This window comes from Melanostigma gelatinosum (genome assembly GCF_949748355.1).
Source record: "Melanostigma gelatinosum genome assembly, chromosome: 1".
NCBI lineage: Eukaryota > Metazoa > Chordata > Actinopteri > Perciformes > Zoarcidae > Melanostigma > Melanostigma gelatinosum.
The window spans coordinates 8,792,750-8,802,941 of NC_136634.1; positions in this window are offsets into that span (position 1 = coordinate 8,792,750).

Here is a 10,192-nt window from a genome sequence, read left to right on the forward strand (position 1 = left end):
GCCCAGAAAGGACAAACCAAGCACTTGCTCTAGATATGGCCATTTGTGTTTTCAAGTTTTTGCATCAGACACCTAAAAGCTTGGCTCTGCAACCTCACCACTAAATGCCGCCAAATATAATAAATTGAACGGGCTACCGAACAGTCAGAAACTTGCAGTGGAGCTATGCCGAGAAGAATTCAACACTTTTATGACGCCAGATATTTTGTTTCCAAACACATTTTAAAAGCATCAGTAGAAATGAAATGATTCGAGACATACAAGCCTGCTTCTTGACTATACCTGCATACACAATGAAAAACATTCTGACTGATGACCCTTGTCCTATAGAAAATCATGACGTGTTTGGCATCTCCTCCTCCTAGTCAATTCATTGTAGTAGCAGACAAACTTATCCACACAGTTTGGGTTTCATGGCTGTGGTGGTGCCAGGTTTCAAGAACAAACTCCTTCAGGGAGATAAAAAGTAGTCCAGTGGCTCAGTGAGGCGGCTCTTTATGTGGAGTTCTGGGTCTCCGCCAACACCATACCGCTACCAGAGGACTAACTCTATAAACAGCTGCCCTCCTTCCCTCAGCCCACAAACCGCCATGGTCTCAAAGTCCCTCGCTGGGGGGAAATGTTTCGTGCGAATACGAATAAAAACCACAATCCCAACTTGTAAATACTGTACAAGTGATTGGGCACAGAAAACATCAATATAAAGTTGCATGGTAGAGATTTTTCAGTGAACTTTCAATGACTGAAGCAAAAATGGACAGTATTTGGAGGAACAGGAAGAGTCACCCTGTGCTCTTGTCCTCTATGCTTTCTTCCTTGGTTGCTGATTGAGGCCAAGGCAGGGTTGCTGTACACTGGCTTAGCAGCGAGCAGTAAAACTAACCACCAGTGGGAGGTTAAGCTACTCCAGTGTCACTTTGACAACCCACAGTGATGCCGACACACTTCCTCTGCCAAGTTCTGCGGCTGGATCCTGACAAGGACAAAAATGTTTCCCCGACTCGTCCATTGGGGTCCGAGTCTCACGCCATGGATGAACAAGCTGAATAAATCATACAAGTATGACTGAGAATGTAGAGCCAGAAAGCCTGAAGGAACAACAGAGTGGATTCTGAGCTTCTTTCATATTAGCAGACTGCCGGCCGCATGGCTGGGGGAGCTGAGCCCTTCGAAGCGCAGGCTGTTGTGAGAGAAACACTGAATTATGCATCTGAGAAGGGAGGGGAGATTGGCTGCTAGCTCCAATACCACCCCCTCCTTCTTTACCTCCTTTCCCCATTCACTGACAGATAGATGAGGGCGTCTAGATGAAGTTTCACAGGAGGTCAGCGCTGCAGACTCAGGATTGATAGACACTGTGGGGCGTGTCCCTCTTTCTCCTGTTTTCTGCACCATTTCACAGAATTGGGGGAAACGCCACTCTCCGCCCTCTCATCCAACAGGGGGGGGGGAGGTCCTGTCGCCTCTGGCGAAGACGTACGCTTGATGACACATTGATGACACATTTGGCCCTCTGAAATCTATGAGGCCTGCTGCATCGATTCTCAGGGATGAACACCATTCATTGCCACACCGTCAATGAGCAATGGGGTCAGGAGGTCACAATTTTAACTGCCTTGCCTCTCCCTAAAAAAAAATCAATTCCTTATTAGAACTTCATCACTAGCAGAGAGGGAATGGAACAGCGTTAAAATGAAGACGGAATCCATTCACCTTTGTCACATATGATTATAGATGCTCTCCGGTTTCCCTCCTGTTGTTACGGAGGATTTTCTGTGGTACACTCCTTCTTTCATTAGCTGGGCCTGTACTGTTCCTCCTCCTCATTTCAACCTTTTTGCTCCTTGTCTCTTGACAGTTGATTGCCAGGCTGTTGGTTCTATTTCTGTCCATGGCCACAGGCTATACATTCTGTATATTGTGCATGTACAGATGAAACCCGCATATGAAACACCTGCTTTTGACGCACACTGTAAAACATTACATTCAGCATACAGGTTGTTTTTCCAGAGCAGTTTACTCTGTGGTTTCTTGGCAATGGAGAGCAATCTCTTCTAAAGTCTGGTGAATTATAGAGAAGCTAAAGTTCCCTGCTTGTGTAGCTCAAACACACCTGTGATTGTTTTCCTGTCTTAATTGATCTTTGTTTGTCGAACCAGATGCCTTGTAAAAACGGTGTGAATCACATTCCTGGTGTCCTTCAGTGCTGCTGCTTGTGAAAAGAGAACCTCCGGCTAAATGGGGTTCACAGAGAGACTATGTTATAGATGAGGGCAGGTCCCTTAATGGGTCCTCCAGACTGTCATAACCACCCAAGGCCTGTGGCAGCAACATCGTCCAGCTGTCAATTTGACTCCTGAAACTGGAGCAGCGGGCCCCTCCCTGTCCCTGTCCTCCAGATTACCTCGCTCCCCCTGACAAATGGCTGTCAGTCAGTGATAAACTGGCCAAGGCTACACGGCACAGCAAACACGCAATAAAAGCAATCAACATTAGAGAGCCAAACAGGAGGACGATACCCTCCGTCGCAGCCAATGCATTGCTCAATATACAAAGATACAAACTTTTCTAAACAAGCCACACGATTGACAAGACAATTCCCTTAAAGGCCTCCCATTGCATTAATATGCCAAATAGGACTATGGAAATGGTGAGTGATCACACATGAATCCATCACTATCTTCATCCATCAATTCATTCGTTTGTATGTGTTTGTAGGCATAAACCTAATTTGAGATTATGCAAGGTCGTAAAAGGGGAGGCATAGGGGTACTATATATATATATATGACATCAATTTTCCAGATTATTTATGAGCGACTACAAGCTGTGGCCAATCTGCAGACGCAAACAACTAAATGAGTGCATAAATATAGATGACATGCTTCAGGCTTATGGCAGGAATATACGACCCCCTCGGGCTACAGGTCCGTCTCTGTTTCTTCCCCCACCTTGAGCTCTGAGATGCATTCATGTATGGAACAGGGACGGAGGGGGAAGACAGTGGAGCTCTTTCCAGAGTTAGATTTATGATCTGGAGAACTACATGAGGGCAGATCAGCCCGTCGCATCCACGGCGGTACGGTATATTTCTCAGAAAGCTTACAGAACCATATCGGTGTTGAATCCATTACCCGAATTCTACTTTCCTTGCTTCAGGTAGCTCATCTCTTGTCCGACATAAAACAACACCAGCTTACGCATCTTGCTAGGGCATGAATCACCGTCTGTAGTTCATGTTACGAAACATTAAAGAAAGGGTGCAAAACAGAGAGAAAGATGATGTAATGGGCATATACCATGCACACAGACTACACAGAAAACACAATCATATGCAGGGATATGTGGTCCAGACTTGATTTGTGTCTTTCTTAACAAAGGTTGTTACCATTTCACAACACTGCCCTTGACCCGGCTGCTGTTTGAAGAGTTCTGGAGCACGCTCTGTGGCTCAGGTGAGGGAGACTCGCTGGTGGGTTGGATGACTGGAGGGGGTTCCAACAGGTTTTCCCGATGCATAACTAACTGCCACAAGGCAAGAGACTACAAAGTGCCGTCCACCTTTGGGATTCAAATCATTCCAGGTGTTCACTGAATATGATTATCTCCTTTTTCTTGAGATGAAACTTCTCCAGTCAACATTTGTATCCACCATTCTGACCACCTTCTTCTTTTGTGCTCCTTGTGCCTTTCTTTACATTGTCCAATGTATGAATGCAATCAATCGGCACCTCAGCTTTTTACTCCATATTTATCCATCTCATTTCATCCTCCACGTCAGAGGCCAAGGGGCTTTTCTCCCCTTTCCTTTCGTCGCATCATCTCGTGACTCGGGGTGTTGTGTCCTGCTAAAAGTTTACCAGTTCGTATCGTTGAGAAATGACTGATGCTACATTTTTCATGCGGGGCATTAAAAATTCAAAAGATCCGTTCCCCTTCTTCAGTCTGAGACTCAAGGAAAAAAAACAAGTCTCAATAATGTATGAGAGAAAGGTTTGCGAAGAAAAGAGAGCCGGTGTGGTGCGATTGAGCTGAGGGAAGAGAGGGGGGGGGAGGTGGGCGGAGGCGGGGATGATGTACGGATGGACGCAGCGAGATAGATGGAGACGGACTGAGGGGAAAACAAGTTGTTGACCAGTGTGTTTGATGAAGACAGGGAGAGGAAGAAGGCGTGTTTAAGTTGAGGGATCTGACCTGGTGTGGTGAAATGTTTCCCTTTGTCCATGGGTGTACACAGCTGGCTGCTCCTGGTGCTCTGCTCTCACGCACAGCAAACGCAGCTTGTTCCGTCTCACAATGCCAAACATCCAAAATACACACATATGTACAAACACACACACACACACACAGAAACACACAGAGCACAGTCAGCTGATTGCCACCGGGTATATTTGTTACTATAAAAGAACATTCATCACTCAAGAGCCTGTTCGTCACAGAAAAATGTTAAACTAGCTGAAACTCCCCATTTTTCACATTCCTGAAGGCTCAACGCAGCTATTGTGAGAGCCTTGTTGGATCGTGGTAACAAGTCATGGTTGGGTATACTTTACTGCACAAAATGCAGAGGACTGACAAACCATACAAGTTGTTTCACAGGAATTCGTGTACGTGGAAGCACAAATTATCACAGGTAACAGAACATCAGTAGTCTCAGAACAAAACAAAAAAACATGTAAAATAAAGGTTTTGAAGTGCAATTTCCAATTCCCTTCACTGTCAAACATGAAATGCACATGTAGGATTCCTGAGCAGACATTATCATGGTTGCATCAACAGCAAAAGAATAATAACCTCCCAATCATGATGTACATTAAAGGACAAAATAAAAAATGCTGCAAAAACAGAAAATCAATATTAGACTCCATATACTGAACCGTCACAAAAATAGCTTGAAGTGCATCAAGGACATTCGGACTGTCATAGGCACACATAGAATGAATGCCCATGGAGATGAGCATTATAAAATATCATGTTCCTCTTGTACTCTGCCAACAAAAAGGAGCCGCTGGGGTGACAAGGCCTCTCTCAGGATGCCATCTAGTGGTGCGTGATAAGACCGACAGGGCACTGAGGAGGTCTGCACGCTGCACGGCTCCAAATGAACCGTTTATTTCTCTTTTTCTTATTTCGTGGCAACATTTCGATCGACAAGATCTTCTTCAGGCAAGTGTGAAAGAGAAACACTGCTGTTTGGTATTTTTTGTCTTGCACCTGAGTATGTCTCGGTCATCCCACCATGAACACATTGTGCAAAGTCATTTAGACTATAAGAATTTTGGGGACATATCAAACAAGCTTCACGAAGAGGATATTTCCTAGAATTAGGCAAAACGGTAGCATATTTAAATTCTGGCCTACAATATACACTCACAGAGGTTAAAAACTGCCACATTAGCTTCGTGATGCTGATTTTCTGTGACACTTGAAAGCTCTCAGCTTGTGATAAATGACATCAAACGCCTCAGGGTAGGTCAATTAAAAACCAGGTCATTGTGCATATTTGTGTGCGGTACAAAGACACGCCTTTGTACATTAGTGATCAGGACCGGCAAAGAAAGGATGACCTCACCAATATACCCTTATCCTTGTTCCAAGACATACAAATACATGCTTCATATTCAAATCTGCAAATCTATCATCACACTCACACTTTATAACCAAACGGCACAGTCACGGACGTGCACACACTCACAGATGTCACAGAGCTCGTTAGTGTGGTGCGAGGCGCTATCAGTCTAATGAGTGCAGCATAAACACTTCGATCAGAGGGAGACAGTAGAGCGTCAGAACTGGGAAGGCAGACAATGAACAGATTTCCTGCCAAAAATTTCCCAGAAGAGAATGTAGAAGATTGCAGACCCATCAACACATTGTGCACTGGTACATGTCATGATATGAACATAGTCAGTCTACTACAGGGTGAGGCTGGCAATATTCTAGATGTTTCTTTTTGTCAACAAGTCCCATGTAAGGAACAAAACCAACAATGTATTCGCCTGTCCCTCAATACATTCCAACCTTTGTGGCCCTCAGGCCCAACAGAAGATCCTTAAAAGATCCTTAAAAATGGGTGGCAAATATAAACCTTTTTTTTAAAAGGCTAAATAATTTCATAAAACACATTTACTGTAATTTATTCAATCAGGAGTAAATTGTGTATTTGTTGGAGCTCCTAAAAATAAACTACAGTTCCAGGTGATGGTCTTTTCTTGGCAATGCAAAAAATATAGAGTCACACCAGCTTCTGTAATACCTTTAGTGGCAAAATGACAATGTTCTCAGAGTTTTTGAGCCAAATTCACTGAATTTCTATTGTTACCAATAAATGCCAAGACTTTTCCAGGAACATTATTTTCTAAAATAGACGCAAACTAGACTATTTGCCAGTTTAGGCTCTCAAAACATTGCAGATAATTCTACTAAATCGTAGACACAAAAACACATTGAGAGCCGCAGGCACACACACACACACATGCACACACACACACACACACACACCAATACACATTTCCACTCTGTAATCAACAAATTCCGACACCAGCCAACGCACACACAGACGCACACTCCCGCCACTATTCAACAACCCCTCGCACTATGTTGATTTTGCTCCCTCTCCAGCTTTCATTTGGGTGTTTTATCTTTTGTTTACTGGTGGGTTTTATTCTCAGCGGCTCAGGGAAGCAAAGTGTTGGCAGTAGCTCAGTTTGATTTGCGGTCGTGGTTGAAAAGCGCCACTGGGGGAAAACAAGGGCATTTCGGAAATATAAAAACACTGCCATGTAATTACAATGAAAATACATAAATATGAGTCCTCTTGACAGCGAGGGAAAGTGCCAGTGTCAGCATTGTGATGGTAAACAGTCTGCGAGGGAGTGTTTGTATGACTCAGTGGGGGTCACCTCTACAATAGACAAGCCTGAGTTTCAACTGGGAAATAAAAAGTCCGGAAACGTCCTGACAATCCAACCAGCCCTTTGAGGCATTGAGGCTGTGAGTGTGCACGCAGCAGGCTGGTGGTGATTTAGCATCAACAACACCACAAGATCTTTAGGGAAAAAATAAATACAGTACAGACGACATGGATTTGCCAAAGAATATCAATCAACGGTTCAACTCGTACAGAGCAGATCCATTCTGATTTGATTCGTTTGCAGGGCTTGAGTTCGGTCCGAGAAGGCAGCAGAAACAGTCATGGAGAGCAAAGTGTGGGTTGATATACAGCAGATATTTACAAGAGGATACATTCATATTTGAAAAAAATCGTACCGTTGGAGACTCTCCTTGCCAGGACAGGAGGTGTTCTTCCCCTTCGCTGCCTTGAACCGCCCCTTAGGTTGCCTCTCCTGGTATCTGGGAGGGTAGACAACTCGCTGTTTGTCTTGCTCTGGCAAGCGATTCCAGAGCAGGATGAGTCTGTCTACCCTACTGTCAGTCAGCCCCTGAAGGTTCCTTCCTTCCACCAGGGCCTGGGCCAGCTTCAGGACGTGCTGATACCCAGGCTGGTCATCAGGACCCTGTATATTCTCCTGAGAAGAAACAAGAAAGGAAGAAGAGGAGAAACGAGTCAGTAAGCACAGAGCGATGCGCTGTGAAATATGAAATATTCTATCGTCACTGTTATCATCATCGTTATCAGTATCGGTAGCGAACTTACCTCAGGGGCTTCAGGAGGGCCCTCCTGAATGTAGGATGTTCCATCTAAACACAAAGACAAACTTTAGCAGAATACTGCAATAAATACTTCAAGATCATAAGGAAGAAAAATGAATGATAATGAAGAAATGACATGCGACACTTACACTCATTGTTTAGAAAGTGAACTCTATAATATGACAGAGAGGATGACATAAATAAATAACAATAATGAATACAAATAAAACATTCAAGAATACTCAATTCTGTTACGTTTAAGTGTAACATGAGGCGTGTTGATACCCTCTTCCTTTGATCAATATTGAAAGAAAAAAACAGCCTGAAAGTGACTTTCACCGTTAAATGCTGTAACACGTGTTTATACGTGTTTTATGTTTGTTCACGTGACCGCATTACTGCTTTATATCTGTTCACTAACACTCTGCGCATTGTTATTCGGGGACTTGTTACTTGAAAAGGAACAGCAGCAGCAGTAAAACTGTATTTCACACTGTGAGGATTAAACTGTAAATACGAGTGTAACGCTATGGTCTAGCTAGCTGACGTCCATACAGCAGCATACAGCGGTGCGTTAGCGACGTTAGAGTCCAGCCAACAGCTGATAAAGCGGTTCAAACAGCACCAACGTTAGCTGGTTAACACAAAGCACAGACAAAGAGTTTAACGCTATAACTTCAGGTATTAATATTGAAGTTTCACATCGTAGGAACTATAAAGCTCAGACTGTAATGTTAAAGTCTAGTGAGCATCCATCACTCAGATAAGGGCAGTAAACTAAACGTGAGCGATGTCCGAAGTTTATATGAGTTATACTGTGTTGTACATTCATATCTAACACAAATTAGCAAGCGCTATATCAATACAATTGAATAAAATTGAAACTATTGCACTTACTGGTAATATCTGTTTACGTCTCAACTTGAACTGAGCGAGCGTCGGTAGCGAGGATCCAACATGGCGGCTCCAGATTTAGGATTAGACAGAACGCATTTGAGACAAATGTGCGCTCCAGGAGTCTCATTCTCCTCTGTGCCAAATGTCTCAATGCGTCTCAAAGGCAATCAAGGGCAATCAAGAGAGAAAGAGCCAATCAGGCCATACATGCTTTTGGCATCCAATCAGATGGCTGCGTTTGTCTCGAATGTCTCAAAGCCGACATCCAATCAGATGGCTGCGTTCGCCGACATCCAATCAGATGGCTGCGTTCTGTCTAATCCTAAATCTGGAGCCGCCATGTTGGATCCTCGCTACGTTGAGACGTAAACAAAACAGATATTACCAGTAAGTGCAATACTTTCAATTTTATTCAATTGTATTGATATAGCGCTTGCTAATTTGTGTTACATATGAATGTACAACACAGTAGAACTCATATAAACTTCGGACATCGGTCACGCTTAGTTTACTGCCCTTATCTGAGTGATGGATGCTCACTAGACTGTAACATTACAGTCTGAGCTTTACAGTTCCTACGATGTGAAACTTCAATATTAATACCTGAAGTTATAGCGTTAAACTCTTTGTATGTGCTTTGTGTTAACCAGCTAACGTTGGTGCTGTTTGAACCGCTTTATCAGCTGTTGGCTGGACTCTAACGTCGCGAACGCACCGCTGTATGCTGCTGTATGGACGTCAGCTAGCTAGACCACAGCGTTACACTCGTATTTACAGTTTAATCGTCACAGTGTGAAATACAGTTTTACTGCTGCTGCTGTTCCTTTTCAAGTAACACGTCCCCGAATAACAATGCGCAGAGTGTTAGTGAACAGATATAAAGCAGTAATGCGTTCACGTGAACAAACATAAAACACGTATAAACACGTGTTACAGCATTTAACGGTGAAAGTCACTTTCAGGCTGTTTTTTTCTTTCAATATTGATCAAAGGAAGAGGGTATCAACACACCTCATGTTACACTTAAACGTAACAGAATTGAGTATTCTTGAATGTTTTATTTGTATTCATTATTGTTATTTATTTATGTCCTCCTCTGTCATATTATAGAGTTCACTTTCTAAACAATGAGTGTAAGTGTCCCATGTCATTTCTTCATTATCATTCATTTTTCTTCCTTTTGATCTTGAAGTATTTATTGCAGTATTCTGCTAAAGTTTGTCTTTGTGTTTAGATGGAACATCCTACATTCAAGAAGGCCTCGAATGGGACCCTCCTGCTGAAGGCCTCTCCACAGGCCCAAGCCCTTGGCCCTCGGCAGGTAGCCGGGGGCCAAGCTCCTTACAGGGCGAAGACGCCGGAGGAGGTGGATGCAGAGGCCTGGGCCCACGTCACCTCCGAGGGTGGAGACACCACCAACGCCACCCTCGTCCTGAGCCGTTGGAAGATGCAGTTCGGTCAGTATCAGGGCAAGATCTTCCACTGGCTTTTGGAGAACGACGTGGGCAACTGCGTGAATATGGTCGCCTCCCACCAGAAGGAGCGAGAGAGGACAGGGTCTCAGTCCCCCCTGATGGCCAACAAGGTGGGGTCCTTCAGTACACGTGAATTTAATTAAAAAAGAGTGATGCCTGTTTTAACCG